At 38.4% G+C, this 16,781-nt stretch overlaps 1 long non-coding RNA gene across 2 annotated transcripts in view; it reads left to right on the top strand.

Annotated features, from left to right (window-relative positions):
- LOC138161463 (uncharacterized) overlaps nucleotides 1-15,434 on the top strand; it is an 18,569-nt gene extending 3,135 nt beyond the window's left edge. Inside the window, exons 3-4 of one of the 2 annotated variants that reach the window (XR_011168374.1) lie at nucleotides 3,209-3,280; nucleotides 14,941-15,434. This is a non-coding gene — a long non-coding RNA (uncharacterized lncRNA). Of the gene's footprint in view, nucleotides 1-3,208; nucleotides 3,281-8,928; nucleotides 9,154-14,940 lie in introns of those variants that run through there. The other variant, XR_011168375.1, reaches the window with a different exon arrangement.
- Nucleotides 15,435-16,781: the final 1,347 nt, after the last annotated feature.

Genomic DNA, 16,781 nt, shown 5'->3' with positions numbered 1-16,781 from the left:
CACACACACACACACACACACACACACACACACACACACACACACACCCCAATGATCTGAGGAAGCTGAACAAATTCATGGTATCTTGAATGGTGGAGGCTATTGGCCTGTTATACTCTGCCTTGGTCAGACCACACCTAGAGTTCTGTGTGTAGTTCTAGGCATCACCTTTAAGGTAGGACAACAGCAAGTTGGAGCAAGTTGGAAAAGAAAGACTAATGAGTTTAGTAAGACAAGTTTTTCCTTTTTTTTTTTCTTGAAGAGGTTTATTTGAAGCTTGTGCAAAGGCATAGAGATGAGAAAGGTGATGTCATTTGGGAGAAAGAGACAAGGCCCTGGTGGCTAAATCACAGAATTCAGGGAGGGAAGGAACATGCATTAGATGGATAAGAAGCTAAGGGCCCTGCCGTGAAAGGCAGGTCCTTGGACTCCCTCTGGCTGATTTCCCCTATGGCCAGGATCCTCCTGTCTGCCTCCCCATTGTTGGGTCATTTCAGTTGTCTGCCTCTTCCTGACCCCATTTGGGGTTTTATGGGCAGAGATACTTAAGTGGTTTGACATTTCCTTCTCCAGCTCATTTTACAGATGAGGAGACTGAGGCAAGTGGGGTTAAAGGACTTGCTCAGAGTCACATAGCTGGCTGGATTTGAACTAATGAAGATGAGTCTTCCCGATTCCAAGCCCAGTACCCTATTCACTATGCCATCTGTATAAGGACTGAGTGAATGGTTAGCCTGGAAAAGAGAAGACTTTGAAGGGTCAGCAGATGGGTGGAAAGTGGAGTCTTTAAAAATTTTAGGACTCTTAGGTGAAAGAGACATTAGATTTATTTTGCAGGGATCCAAAAGGCAGAATGAGTGACAGGTTAGAGTGACAGAAAAGTAGACATCTGTTTAGTTTAAGGGAAAACTTCCTAATGATTAGAGCTGTCCAAAGTGTGGTAGGAGTGAGCCTTGGTAGGGAGTGAGGTCCTTCTGCTTAAAGCAGAAACCAGATGACCAGCTGTAATAGAAAGCACCCTAGCATACCCAGGATGGCTGCTAGCACAGGTTTTTTGATCTGCTTTTCTAAAGGAAAGCAACTCTAAAAGGGTTAACAATCTTTTTTTTTAATCAAACATATGTATCATTTACTTAGTTCAGGGGGAAAAGTCAGTACCCTGAACTTCGGAGAAAATACAAACAAAAATCACAAGCAGATTAAAAATACAGACAGAGAAAATGAGTGCAGCCCTTTGACTGAATCCAAACAGAACACAGAACAAATTCCCTTAATACAAGGATACATTCTGTAAAACTTGGATATAGTTAAAAAAAAAAAGGCTGTACTTGGGGACCCAGAAGGCCACATGTGGCCTCTAGGCTGCAGGTTCCCCATCTCTGGACTAGACAATCTCTGCAGTTTCATCTAATTCTGAGATCTTATGAGGTTCTGTGGTCTCCTGGAACCTCAGAGCTCTCATTTATGACATGGCTAGAGGTTAGATTTGATGGTCTCTAAACTTCCTTCAGATTTTCAGAGATGAGTTTCCATAGGATGTGGGATTTCTGTCTTAAGTGACTGTGAAGGTTGGGATGTCAGAGGAGGTTTAGATACCTAAGAATGTGCAGGAACACCAGTACAAGACTAAGACAAAACAGCCATGTTTCTGAGCTCTTCCCAATTTACCTGAATGGCTTCCTGGTGATTAGTGATCTTGCCAAGTGGTTAAGGTTGAACCAAGTTACAAAGCCAGCTTTCTTATCGGGGCGGTTTGTAGGAAAGTGAAGCTATCAGAAAGTGTTGAGACTCATCTGACTCTTCCTCCTCTCAGTACAGCAGGTATAGACCATTCTACCTCCAACTGCCAGAGCTTTGGGGTCCTGATCAAACCACCAGGGAAGACTTTAAATCAAACAACTTTGTTACCTGCTTCACCTCCTACCCCAGAGAAAGCATAAAGATGACAAACTGGGTTATCTGGGTGGGAAGAGGATGAAAAGTTGGAACCTCCCAAATAAGGAAGCAGTAGAGCTCAGGCTCTTGCTCCTCTGTTATAAAGGAGAAACCTGGAAGAACTGAGAATGGCAATTTGGGAAACTGGGTCAGCTCCTCTAGGTACCTCTGTTACAGGTGACTAGAGTGTTGGAGTCCAGAAAATCTGGATCTGCATCTTGCCTCAGGCATTTGCTGTGTGATGCTGGGCAAATAATCTCACTTTCCTCATCTGTAAAATGGGTAAAACAAAAGCACCTACCTCCCAAGGTTATTGTGGGGATCAAATGAAATAATATATATCACACACACACAAAACTTTTAGCAAATCCTCCCCCCTTCCACTACATAAATACCATTATTAGTACTAGTACTACTGTTACTTATTTTGTTTTTGGCATCTGCAGTCTCATCAGTTTGAGACTTCCCTTCCTTAATGCACATAGCATCCCATCCATACCTACCAATCCTGTGCCACTCTCATTCATGTCCCCCCACCAAGAAGAGGAAACTGCTGGGCTTCCACCCAATGTAGACTATGTGTACAGTGGTTTATAGAGCTTTACAATGCTAAGTAGATGTGAGCTATTGTTCTAAATTTTGTGCCATTCTAATGGAAGGAAGCCAAAATTGCCCTACCTCCACTGCTTCTAGATCTGCCCCAAAAGTCTATTTCTTCCACAAGACAGAATGCAAGAGGGCAGGGATGATTTTAGATTTACTTTTTGACTCTCCAGTACCTAAGACAGAGACAAGTTTAATAAACATTAGCTAATTGATTGACTGACTGATAACAGCTTTTTCACATTCTTAGAAAGAAATGTCTTACCTCCACCCTATAAATCTCTCTCTTCAGGCCAAATAACCTCAGGCCCTTTAATTGAACTTTGTAATGCGGTATCTCTTGGCCCTTCCTCATCCTGCCCCCCACTTTGAATGTCCTCTACCTTTTTTTAAATGAAAAAAAAAATTAAATAATCATAGCTCATTTTTACATTGTTTCCTTTAAAATATCATGGATTGTATTGTGTAACCCCAATAGCACCTGGCACAGAACTATGTATTCAGTAAGTGTTCAATGAAAAAATCATTTTTTAAGCACCCTCTGTCTAAAAAGCTCTGTGGGAAACAAGCATTAAACGTAATCCTCCCCCAGCCTACCCTATATTAGTTGAATGAATATTCCTTCCATTTAATCTGACAATTGAGATCTGACCCTATTTTCTTCCTTCAGTAAAGGGATTCCATGGTTCAAGGGACCGTCGAACCATTAAAAAGAGTGTTGTGAACTCAGTCCAGCATTGAGGTAATTAATTATCCTATTTCCTCTGGCTCGGCCAGCCACCCTAACTACCCTTAAGAGTTTTGTAAAACTGTAAGAAGCTACTGTCAGACTGAATAACAGCTGAGGAAATTGCTAGTTTTTGTCTCAAAAGAACTGTAGAGATTTTTTCTTTGGTGCTTTATACAGAGCAGAACTGGGAGGAGGCATCTTTTGTACTCTTGTATACAATCTAATTGCTCCTGAAAGCAGACACTTTTTAATTGGTGAATTCCTTCCACTCTGCCTGCTTCCAAATATATTTAACTGGAAGGAGTCTCTCAACAGGTGAAAGCCTGTGTCATATTTTAAGCATTTTATTTTCTTCCTAAAGAGGGATGGATTTCTCTAGGATGTCAGTGCTGTGATCACACTCTCTGGGATAATCATTTTAGCTCTTTGTGCTTCAGCAGATTAACTCCAGTCATTGTCATTTTGAGTATTTCTGGGTTTGGGGCTTTACTTCTTTTTTTTTAATAGGGCATTTGGAGAGAAACTTCATACATTCCATAGGTTTTACTAAAACAGTAAAAGAAGGAGGGACATTCTGTACACTAGTTTATTTCCATATGCCCTGCCCTCTGCTTTTAGTTTTTTGAAGGGAGTCTGGATACCCCAATCTGGAAAAGGTTTTCATGTACTCTTGATTCTTTGTGCCTTTTTAGAACAAATACATTAATGACAGTGAGTGGAAGAGAGGGTAACAATGTAAAGGTGAAAGCAGTAGGCTAACATGCAGGAGATACGAGTTCTCAGTGGAGTTCTGCCGTTGTCTTACTTTGGGACTTTTAACCTTTGTAGGCTTCTGTAACATGAAGTCTAGTAAGTACATGACTTCTAAGGTTTCCTCAAGGTCTAATAGCCTATGAGAGCTCTCAATAACTCAGCTTATCCTGACTTCATTGAAGGTGTATTCTGAAGCTTCATTGTGGCATGGAGATGACCAGGGATTTTTGGAGGTTATGCCAATGGAATGCAAGCTTTGACAAATCCTATCAAGTCAGAAAAGCTGTGGGCACAGGTCCAGTGACAGATTGTGTGTTTTGTTGTCTGAGAATCAGCCTAGCTAAATTTGGACAGTCTCCCAAGGCAAAGAACATTTTGGCCACAGTAATTCATGATACAGTCTATGGAGGTGTAGAAGAATTGCCACCTGCCTTTTTAGAGAAAATACCCATACTGATATAATTCCAGAGCCTGAAAGTATTGGAGTATATTGCCCAAATTACCACTTGGGAATCAAATTGAAGTAAATAATCAACAAAATTCAGATAAACCTGGTCAATTTGAGTTGGCACACTCACTCAGTAAACATATTGATTTTTTAAAATTTTTATTTATTTATTTTTTAATTTATGGAATAAAACAAGCATTTCTGAAACAGCATAATTTTAAAAAGATGATTATACATGAAATTTCATTGAAAATCTATTTTTAAAAGTTTTTATTACTGCATTTCCCTTTATATTAACAAAATTTCCTTCAATGTCCCCCATAACAATATATCAGATATAACAAATATTTTTAAAAAGACTAAAATGTCAAAAAATGCAAATATGTGCAATGTACCACACCCATGCATCTCCCATTTCTTCAAAAGAATGGGGCTTCTTCTCCTGATTCTTCTTTCCAGCCATGCTGTTTTGAAACTTCGCAACATTTATGTTTGATTATTTGTTGTGTGATTGTTCTTTCTATTTGCATTATTGTGGCTATTTTGTATTTAGTTTCCTTGGCTCTACCTCCCTCTGCATCAGTTCTTATATATCTTTCTATGCCTCTCCATCATTTCTTACAGTGCAGTTAGATTCCATTCATGTATCATAATTTGTTTAGCCATTCCCCAGTTGATGTGCATCTGTTTTGTTTCTTATTTTTTGCTATCTTAAAAAATGCTATAAATATTTTGATATATATGGGGCCTTTTTTTTTTTTATCAATGATGTCCTTGGGGCATAAGCCTAGTAGTGGCATCTCTGGGTCAAAAAGTATATATTTTTAGTAATTTTGTTTGTACCATTATAAATTGCTTAATGAATATATTTATTAAGCACCCACTGTGTGACAGTTGCTGTCCTAGGTGCTGGGGATACAAATATGACAGTCATAGAATTTAGACATGGAATGGAACTTTATTCCCCAAATAGACAAAGTGACTTGCCCAAAGTCATATAGCTAACTTGTGACTTGAACCCAGGTCTCATCTCCCATTCTGGAGTTTTTTCTTTGGTTGTATATTGCTTGGTGACTAGCCCAAGGTCACATGCTAGAAAGTGAAAGGGCTGGGATTTTAGCCCACAATCAGTTTCTACTATACTATACTGCTTCTTCATTTTGCCATTGACCCATAAAATGAATGACCATGATGTATTTCATCTGGCCTCAGTGGATACAGGTAAAGTCCATAAAAATGAAGCTAGACAGCTAAATTTCAGTTAGAAGTTAATGAAGGTAGAGAAAAGACTTCTTCCCTTTCTGGTTCATGGGCCACTGGAAAACTGTACACCCCAGGTTAAGAACCTTTGCTCTAAACTAGAGTCCTTCTGTCAATGAATGAGAACAATATGCCTCCAATCTCTTTTCATTTCACTTTTCCCCGCTAGGTTTAAAGTGCAAACAGATATCACCATCTGAATGGGCTTAGGGAAAAAGTGGGCCAGTTCACATAATGGCATGCAAATACTACCATGCTTGGTCTACATTATATAACAGTCTGTATACTTCTCCAGCTTCATACCTCATGAAAGTCCCTGCAATCCTCCTTTGTTTAAGAGGATGGTTTAAAGGTCTTTGGGGTCACTCATCTTCTTTGCTTTTTTATTGGTGGAAACAGGAGAAAGAAACAAGTACAAGGCTATACAGAGAGAGAGAGAGAGAGAGAGAGAGAGAGAGAGAGAGAGAGAGAGAGCGCTATCCGGACACAGAGGAGAGAAATATTGAAACACACATAACAATCTATTTATGCATTGGAAAGAGCAGGACAGTTCAGTAGGTTAAAGCTATAGACGGGGATCAGGAGAGGTTTAGTAAAAGGCAGAAGTGGCTTATCAGGTGTATGACCATGCTACCCTGGGTGATGGGGGCCATAGGAGTCTGTAGAAAGAAGCAGGAGTGCTTTGTAGGCAGCTGGTGTGTTGGATGGCTATATGTTCAGTGGGAACTTGTGTACCTTGGAAGTCATCAAACATTACAAATCACTACAATCACTACAAATGGCTAGACTTAAGAAGGTTATGGAGAAAATGTTAATGTAGAAGGGTGAACTTTTTTTGGGGGGGGAGTAACTGAGGAGATGGGGTCTCGAGTAGTGAGTGCTCTTATAATAAGAATAGTTGTTTTAAAGTATCCTCCCCCCAAACAGGGACACATCCTTTCCTTGCACACTCAAGGTCCCGGGGAAGAATGGGTTCAAGTCTGGACTAAATGTTTATGAGATGCACATGTAGAGAATGTGTGTGACAAAGAGGCACCTCCTGCCATCCTGGTCCTGGGAGGCTTTTGCTACCTTTTTGGAATCTTCCTCAAATTCCCCTTGGGCATAACTCGCTGGGCACTGAGGATTGGTCCGCTCTCTACAACAAGAGTTCATGGTCCACGAAACTGTCAGTAGGATCATAATACTGAGAACCACTTCCTCACAGGCTTGTTGTGAGGCTCACCTATAATTGCTCATATATTGAAAGGACTTTGCATTTTTATTTTAACATCTTGCCTAGGGTTACTCCCCTCTCCTACTGACTCTGAGCATAAAAAGTTGATCTTTTTTTTTTTTTTAAGCACTCGGGGTTAAGTAACTTGCTCAAGGTTACACGGCCAGGTGTTTCTGGGTGGGGGCTAAGTGTCTGAGCCCGGGATTCTATCCTCAGGTCATCTCGACACTGGGGCCGGTGCTCTTACTCGCTGTGCTACCAGGCCGCCCCTAAAAAGTTGATCTTAAGACAAAGATCCAATGAGTGTCACTGGGGAGACTTAGTTTCCCTGCATGCTGAAAAAACCACAGAAACTCAACAAGCATGCCTTCACGGTCTCTAGGAGGAGAATAATTTTCACTAGATTTTTTTTTTTTGAGGCAACAGGGGTTGTGTCCAGGGTCACACATCTAGCACATGTCTAGGATTCAATTTGAACTCGGCTTCCTGACTCCAAGGTGGGGCCCTATCTACTGTACCACTTAGTTTCCCCTTCACTAGAATATTGGAGAAATGTATATTCCAAATGAAATCTTTTAGATCTTTTGACAATATCTTTTATAGAAAAAAATAACATCTATTTCGGCATGTTGTATATAAAAAAAGTCATCTGGGAAGCAAAAGACAACCTAGATTTCATGGAATGCTGATGAAGTCAGTAGAATGACTCCACCCTCCCTCCCCCAATTTGTTTTCCTGAGTTTATTATTACTTAGAGACTCAGACTAACATAATCTGTTTTGGGAAGAGGTTTGACTGTGACTTTCTCCCTCTTTTCTCTTCCTATTTTGATTGTACCACTTTTAGTGCTCTGACATCTCCCAGTGTGGTGGAAATGAGATGATAGCTATAAGCATTTTGAGAGGCCACCTCTTGAAAAGCCAAGCCTTAGATCAGCTGCTGTTCTCTTTCATCCAGAAATATCCACAAATTAATTGACAAATTAAAGTAACACAGAAGATACCACTAGTAGTAAAAAGACCAGTTAGTTCCTCAAAGTAGCCAAATTGATGAGTACTTTTCACAGTGACTTAGCTTTTATATTAAGAATTTGTTGAAAGAATTTAGTATCCTCTGGCCAATTGTACACAGAACAAAGTATGGTGAAAAGTTCTACCTTCTTGTAGAAATCCCTTAGTCTGTAAAGAAAGTTCAGATACTATAGTAAATTACTGTTATTGTTTCTTTAAAATTAATTATTTGAAATTCAATTTCATTTTGTTTTCTGCCCCTAAATTCTCTCTTTCTCAAATTATTCTTGTTTGCTTGTCCTATGTTGAGATAGAAATGTTCTATTCCACTACTGGGTTTTTTTTTTTTTTAGTGTTCTACATGCTATTACATAAATGTATGAAATGATTGTTTTTTCTAATGAATGAAAGTTTGCAATATCAGCTCATCTCTAAGTTCACTAAAAATGTCTTTGGCACAACTCACTGGCTGATAGGATGATGACAATGACATCTACTTTATCCTATTTCCACATGAATTTGATTTCTTATGTTGAGGCTCTATATGTTGAGAGCTTTTCATTCCATGTAGTTTGGACGGTCTTAATATTCTCCATGGCATCATCCATTAAATGTGGTTCTTAAATGGTTATGTTTCAGGGTCTGTTTTTTCTGTGTTGATGCTATAGTTTCAATATGGTTTAATTATCAAATTTTCAAGGACAATTTGGAATTTACATTTGTTTTCTGTTAGTTTTTGGAGGATAGCAAAATTCCAGTGCATAATTATGACCACTTGGTCATACATTTCTAGGTATTTGTTAGGTGCTAAATTTTTACAGCCTGCGGTGATGTTGCAGTCTCTACCATTTCCTTGCAACATGTATAACCATTGATAAGTTTGGCCTTTTCATGGATAAACTTTTAGTAGTTTGTGGCAGTAATGACCTGGGCTTTTGTCATCAGCATAACATAACCTTTCTATTTCTGTAAGCTAATCTTTGATAAAGATGAAGAAGAGTATCAAGAAGAAAAAAAAAGAAGAGAAAGAAGAAAAGAAAGGAGAAGAGGAAGAGGAGGAAGGACAAGAGGAGGAGGAAGAAAAAGAAGAAAGAAAAAGAAGAAAAAGAGGAGGAGGAGAAGGGGGAATAATGAAAGAATAAGCCTTTATTAAGAGCTTACACTCCTAAGTGATTTACAAATGTCTAATTTGATTAGTAGGAGGAGAAGAGGAAGGAGGAAAAAGAGGAAAAAAGAAAAGGAAAAGAAAAAGAAGAGAAAAAGAAGAAGAAAAGGGAGCCTAGTGGGGGCGACTAGGTGGTGCAGTGAATAGAGCACCAACCCTGCAGTCAGGAGGACCTGAGTTTGGATCTGGCCTCAGACACTTAAAACACACACACACACACACACACACACACACACACACTAGCTGTGTGACCTTGGACAAGTCGCTTAACCCCAACTGCCCTCCAAAAGGCAAAAAGCAAAAAAAAAAGGGGGGGGGGGAGCCAACTACTCTTCTGATTCCATCTTTCCCTTTGGAATAGCAGTAAATAGCTAAAGACTTACTTCAGGGAAGCTTATGTACATGGGAAGTTCTTAATTTATATAAATATTTTGGACTAATTGTTGCCCATCCTATGATTTCCTTTAGTTTTCCTACGTTTATTTTTCTCTTCAGTGTGGCAAAGTGCATGCACGACAGAGGGAAGTTAGTGTACTATCAGTATGCCATGGATATATTTCTCCACATTTATAGGTGAGGGCTCTGGGTCAGGAAACCGAATCTTCCAAGGTACATTTGGACTTTGAATATCCTGAAAGACTCACTAACATGAATGTTGAAATGTCATTAGCATTTTACACAGCACAAATCACATAACGTTACGCTTCTGCATGTTTGTGTTTCTTGATCACTCCAGTAGATTTCATAACAACAAATCTGAATCTCTGTGTAAACATTAATATTTCAGCTCTTTAATGGATCTGTAATCTCATCAATATGGATGTTCTTCCAATGGAGCAAATTGCTGCTGATCCATACTTTCTCATCCTGGATGATTATTGAATACATCTTCCCATAAATTCCCCATAGAGGATATACCCCACATGCTACTGGCCTTCCTTCAGGACTTTTAGTATGCTGTGGACATCCATGCAGCACCTGGGGAGTCCATCTGTAATCTCCCTTTAGCCTTCCATTTTCTTTATACTTTTTTTTATGCTATTTCTCTCACAAGCCACCACTGGCAATATGGATGCCATACTTTTTCCTCTATTACTCTTTAGGCTACTGGGAGCATGATTCTTCAAAAATTGTGTTGTTCCCTGATTACATTTTGGATTTTTTTTTGCTTGTTTCCCGTGTTACAAGGACCTAAAAATTTATAAGAGACATCGGTAGAAAACTTTATCATACAGCATGAACATCACACATGTTAATATGTAAGGTCAAATAGGGCAAATGTTAGGTTAATTAGGTTAATCAAATAGGTTAATATATAAGGTCAAAATAATAGGTCAAATTTGTAAAATATTAAATCAACTCTTGTATGTTATTATGAATCTTTGGCAACTTTGAAAGGGAGAAAAAAATCTTTTATTTTTCAAGCCACCTAGTAAAATGCAAGTAAGTTTAATGACAATATCATCTATACCCAAACATAATTTACTTGCTCTAATGCTTTGGGTTCTGAAAACAAATGAGAGCTTTGGCCCAACTCTCATGGCTAAGCAGAATGATATGAAGCTTCAGGACAATAGTAACTCTTCAATGTTATAAAGTCTAGGGAGGCAGTGACTTGCCTGTACGTATCCAAATGGAGCAGCCCCATGCATGGCCGCTCCTCCAAAGGAAGGATGGCCCCAGCGGGGTGAGAGCAGATGTCATGCAGGCAAGGGTTTCTTTAGTCAGAGAATGGCTGCCACCCAAGCAGGCCTTCAGATGCTTGGGAACCTGGGATAAAAACACATATCACACTGCCTGTAGTATAAATATCCTGGCTGCTAAGAGCTCAAAGTAAGCCACCCCAGCTGCCCTCGGAAAAGAGCCTAGAGTATGGGGTGTAATTCTTCCCTTTAGTTCCAGGAAGATGCTAAGTATTTTGCAAAGGTCAGAGAGAAGGCCAACAATTCCTCTATCAAATATTCTCTCTAATAATTAGCCTGTGGAATCTATGCATTATTATGATAGCCCATACTCCTCAGAGCTTTAGGGTAGCTGTTCTTAACCTAGGGTACATGGATACATTTCAAAGGAGCTGTGTTCTTGGATGGGAGATAAAATACACCTTGAACTTCACTACCCTTTGATTTCCTTTGCAATAATCCTCTACATTTTGTTTTGTGCATTTAAAAATGTTGTTCTGAGAAGAGGTCCATGGGCTTCACAAGACTCTGCCCATGGAGTCCGGGGCACACAAAAATGATGAAAGGTTTCTTTTTGAAGGGGAAATGTTCTCCTTGTACAGTACACTATAAAAGCAACTTCTTGGCTTCTTGATAGTCTTGTCTATACAAATGGCTTTTTAGTGTGTGCAAATGAAAGTTTCTTCCCTTAGTGTGTTAGGCAGAGGACAGTCAGGGAGTGGGGTGGAGTTCTGACTCTTTAAATGTATAAAGTAAAACAATTTCTGAAAAGTGTAGGTGGCTCTGGAAGGAGGGTTAAGTAGGAAAGAAAATTCAGAGACATGTACGAGGGAAGAAGTGCAATGAAAAAAAAGTCAGAGTGAATAATAGGAACATCTGGAGTGTAGATTGCAGCGATTTGGGTACTTTCATTTGCATTCTAAATAGGCCAACCATGCAACCACAGCTATTCCCATCTACCTCAATTGGTATCAGTGTACATGATACTATTATGGTCCTTGAAAATGGAAAAAGTTTCCCAAGATTTGGGTCTCTTTCCTTTACATGGTGGTTCTGCCAGGGGAAGGGAGGGTGGGACAGTAGTAGGCAGCCATGGAGATGGGGATGGATGCATAGAGACACCAGGAAGCTCTTCATCTCTATTGCGTAGAGTTCTTTAATGATGATGTCAGAAACATGGGTTCTTTAGGCCTAAAGTTAGGACAGGGCATTTGGGAAGTTATTCATCCTTTCCATTTTTTTCCCATATAAAATGTAAGCTCCTTGAGAGCAAGGACTAATATATTTTTGTCTGTCTACCCAATGTCTAGCCTGATAGATCATATATAGACACCTTAATAAATGTTTTAAGCTCCTTGAGAGCAAGGACTAATATATTTTTGTCTGTCTACACAATGTCTAGCCTGATAGATCATATATAGACACCTTAATAAATGTTTTTGACTGGTTGTTTTTTAGTTGTCATATTATAACTATTCTCTTTTTTTTAGTGTAGAAAAATTATATGTATGTATATTTTAAAAATAGCAAAATAATTCTTTGGAGAATGCCACTTAAATGGAAAGATCCATTTCAGAGACTGTTGAAAATGAGTTCCATGTTTATAAGTAAGAATCCTCTCACCTTCAAAACTAGAGCTTGTATTTTTTTTCCCTGATGCTACTTATGCTTCTTGTTAAAGTCTCTTTTTCTTTCTTGATTTCAACAAATATCTATGTGCACTTGGTTAATATTTTCATTTGAACATTAATTCTTTAATGACTCTATGCTCTCACTGATTGTGGGGTGCTTCCAATGATGCAGATTGTTTCAGCTATCCTTGCCAATCCTATGTGACTCTTAACCACATCCTCCCATAAATTCACCATCAGGGGTCCACCCAATGTGTATGTAGACTATCCTTCCTCTCTAACTCCTGACATCATAAGGATAAGAAATTAAAAACAACAACATATGATCTCAACTTGTTATATTTGATTTGATTATACTCTGTGATTTCTAAGTTTCCCTTGCATTTTGAGAATATAATTCTAAATTACATAAGTGGGTACTCTCTTGGTTTCTTACTGTGAACTCTCTAGCCCTGAATGATCTTCCTAAATCCTTTCTTTATTTTTATGTTTTACTATTGCCTTTTGTTTTTATACCATAGTCATTTAAAATTAAATCCTTTTTTACTTAGCATATCTTTTTAAGAGATACCAAAGACTACATCTCTTTTCTTCTCACTATATGCTTCCTCAACAAAGGACTTCTCAACAAAGCACTGTTTTTTTTTTCCTTTTTGTGAGGGAGGGGAGAGGGAAGAAGTACTGCCTTATTCCACTGTAGAAACGGCTATATGATTTACCTCAATGCAGATTTTGACATCCAAAATGATCATGAAAATCCTGGTTGTAAAGGTGGTCTCAAAGTAGCTTTCCTTTAGTTGATGGCATGATCTATGCTGTAGAATTACATTGGAAGGGAATTACCTGGGCTAGAATGGTGTGGGAGCACTTTTGTCCAATGAGAATATTTGCTACTAACTTACTGTTCCAAGAATTTGTTTATCCTCTTATTAGATTTACTTAGCCATGTTCCTACTTCCTCTGTCAGTCATTTTCATGTTTTAAGGCATTAGAGTCTCCCAATCATCCTTAAATCAGTCTTGGTATGTGGTTTTTTGTGATTGATCTCACAAGCACACCTTGTGGGGGGGGATGTACAGATAGTGTGTCTTATGCTAAATTCAAGAAGAGGAATTTTAAAGCAGATATACTCCAATGAACTCATTGTGGGGTAAGTTATTCTTAGGCATCATTTTGCTTCAGCTTACCTTATTTTAAAAAAAAAACAATGGCTTACAGAATTCAAGCTGGAGGAGCCTTCAGAAGTTATGTAGTCAAACTCCCATCCCATTTTACAGATGAAGGAGTGGAAACCCAGAAAGACCAAGTGACATCCCCACAGTAACATGGGTAGGAAATATCAGCCAATATTTGAACCCAGGTCCTCGAATTCCAAATCTACTGCTTTTTCCATGACACTAATCAGTATACGGTGGTTATTTTGACTTACTTCCCAGGAGCCTAATTGTGAAATGTTACCAAAATAAATAATTTAAAGCTTGTAGCAGTATTCATAGTGGCATATTACATGAGCACTCTTACATGAGAATTCTTAATGGAGCCAAATTGCAAGCTTTTGCAAAGGATAAAAACAGTGGGATATTGTATTGGTATTCTGTGCCCTGGAGGTAGGATGGAATCTCAAAATCAGCTGTACCACAAATTTAAAAACAGAGCTATAACTGCCACAGGTATTTCTAGGAACCCCCAAAGTCATTACTTTGTCATATTTTTAATTTTATGCACCCCTGAGTATGTCCATGATATGATAGTGTGGCTGCATAGTCCTTAAATCAGTATGTTTTAAATAAGGACAATTGGGCATTTCTTTTTAATGAGCTGTACTCTAATTCTTTAAGCAGCAGAGATTTCATCAGTGTAGATCTTGCATCTATAACTTCTCCATGCCTCACTAGACGGAACTTGGTGAGTTGCTGTGTCCAAAAAAGTTCAGCCAGTCTCATTTTACTTTGTAATTTGCTCCTCAGACAGCAGAAATAAAGCCCAACACTGTAGTTGTCTCAAAGTGTTCTGCACTTGGTAGGGCCTGGTAGGATCTGTGCTTCTCTGGCATGACCTAGGACCTATGTTCACCTCCATAATGCCACTATGAGGCATTGAAGTTGGATTTGGGTGGAGGTTTAAAAAATGATAGGAACTTGACTAAAATATAAGAAGGTAAATAATGTTCAGTTCTGGACTCAAGAAGAAAACAATATTCTCTTCTAAACTGCTTTCTTGGTTCCCTTTTCTGGGTTCAATTCCTGTCTCTAACACTATTGGCTGGGTTGTTTTATCTCTCTGTGTCTTTGTCAATTCTAAGACTTTAGGTGGTACAATACTTACTTCTAGTTGCATGGGTAGAGAGACTTTCCTAACCTAGGAGGCAAAATAAAATATACATCAAATAAATGATGATGATGAAATGATAGGTATGGATCCCTAGCCCTTAAGCATTTCAACATAGCCTGTGCTACAGATCATCCATGGTTTTCCATCATGTGAAATTCTTGACCATATCTTCCTAGAAATGCTCCACAGAAGATACACCTAGCACACTAAAGACTTTCAATGATGGGGCCAAGGAACCAGGATTCAAATCTCATTTATGGCATTTGCTACAACATCTATATGTACAAGATAATTTGTGCTAATTGAGTAAGTACATGAGTTGCCCAAAAAATGCTTATCCATAATCTGGAGTAGCCAAATCTTCCATATACTTTGTTTTTCTGATATTGCAAGCTTTTGCAAAGGATAAAAACAGTGGGATATTGTATTGGTATTCTGTGCCCCTGATCTCTTTTGGATCACTACAGGTCTCATAGGTAGCTGGGGGCACAGTAGGAGAATTACTCAAGTGTCAGACTTTTACTAACTGTGGAACCCTGGGCAAATTATATTACCTTTTCCTGCCTCAGTTTCCTCAGTGTTAAAGTGGGGGCTCATAATAGCACCTACCTCTCATGGTTATCATGAGGATCAAATGAGATAATATTTGTAGATTACATGGCAAACCTTAATATAATATATGAATATTATAACAATTATAATAAATCTGAGTTACTATTATTATTATTTCAAAAAACTATATTTTTGTGATAGTGAGCATCTTGGGACCAACTGTGCCATTTTCCAAATGTGATCCAATCCCCTATTTCTATATGCAATTCCCATCCCCATTCATTGTTCATCTACTGCCTCAGTCCAAGGTAATTTGTATTAATTGGTTAAACCAACGAGTCCCCTGTCCATAATCTGAAGTAGTCACCTTTTTCATCCTCTTTTGTTTTTGCTATGTGGAAGGCTAAATTGATATCTTTTAAGGTACTGTGGATCTCAAAGATACTGTTCTTTGCAATCAGTACAATGTCATTAGCAAAGACCAGTATCTAGAGAGTGTGTGTAAGAATACAAGTCTCCTATGTCGACTTTGTTGACTTTCTACAATACATTCTTGTGCCAATGGTGATACGCACATCTCCCTGTTCCATCTCCCTTTGTTTTGTTCACTTTTGCCTTTTAAATAACTTGCTGGGTTTTATTAAAAATGTAGTATATTTTGAATTAACTGATGTAATTTTCAAACCCTTGAAAGAAAAGTAAGGCCATAAATAAGATTTAGAGGTATCAAAGGACCTTAGAGTTTACCTACCCCAACCCTCTGTGCAGAGCAAAAAGCTGAGACCAGAGGCGTGAGTTGACTTGTCCAAGGTCCTGAAAATCCTATCCCCAGTGAAAAAGAATTTGAATTCACTTCTCCTGATTCCAAAACTGGTGTTCTATATAGTGTATTATACTGTTCATATGCCATTATTTAGGTTAATAGCTTCTATATTTGATACATATAGTTTCCTAAAATAATATATCATAATTTCTGATCAAAATAATCTGAAATGATTAAAAAAAATAAATCCCATCAGTTACATCTTGACTTTTTTTTTTTCCTAAAGAAATTCCTCCCCCCTGTCTCTCTAGGCAGATTCATGACATTTCTGTAATTTATCATCTTAGGAGACTTTCCTGGGACATTGAGGGGTTAAGTGGTTTGCCCTTGGTGACAAAACTAGCATATGTCAGAAGCAAGACTTGAACCCATGTCCTTTTATGCTGGACTTCTTTATCTGTGGTGTCTCTCCTACCACGAGAATAATACTTTTCAGCCAGAATAGTCTAGAATGTTCAAAAACGAATCCCACTGGCTAACACACAAACAAAATTATGAGGGTGTTTCAGGTCAGTTGTAATGGTTTAAACAATCTATGAAAATAGTCGATGTTTGCAGAACTTCTGTTTAAGACACTCATGAATATGTATTTTCAGGATAAAGCTATTATAGTCAGTCTTGTCAACTTCCATGCACTTTTAT

The sequence above is a fragment of the Petaurus breviceps genome, unplaced genomic scaffold (assembly GCF_028583685.1).
Source record: "Petaurus breviceps papuanus isolate PSGF00001 unplaced genomic scaffold, PetGlider_PUasm1.0 185, whole genome shotgun sequence".
Taxonomy (NCBI): domain Eukaryota; kingdom Metazoa; phylum Chordata; class Mammalia; order Diprotodontia; family Petauridae; genus Petaurus; species Petaurus breviceps.
Note: the sequence above shows the minus strand (reverse complement) of the source record. Positions and strands in the feature narration are given on the sequence as shown.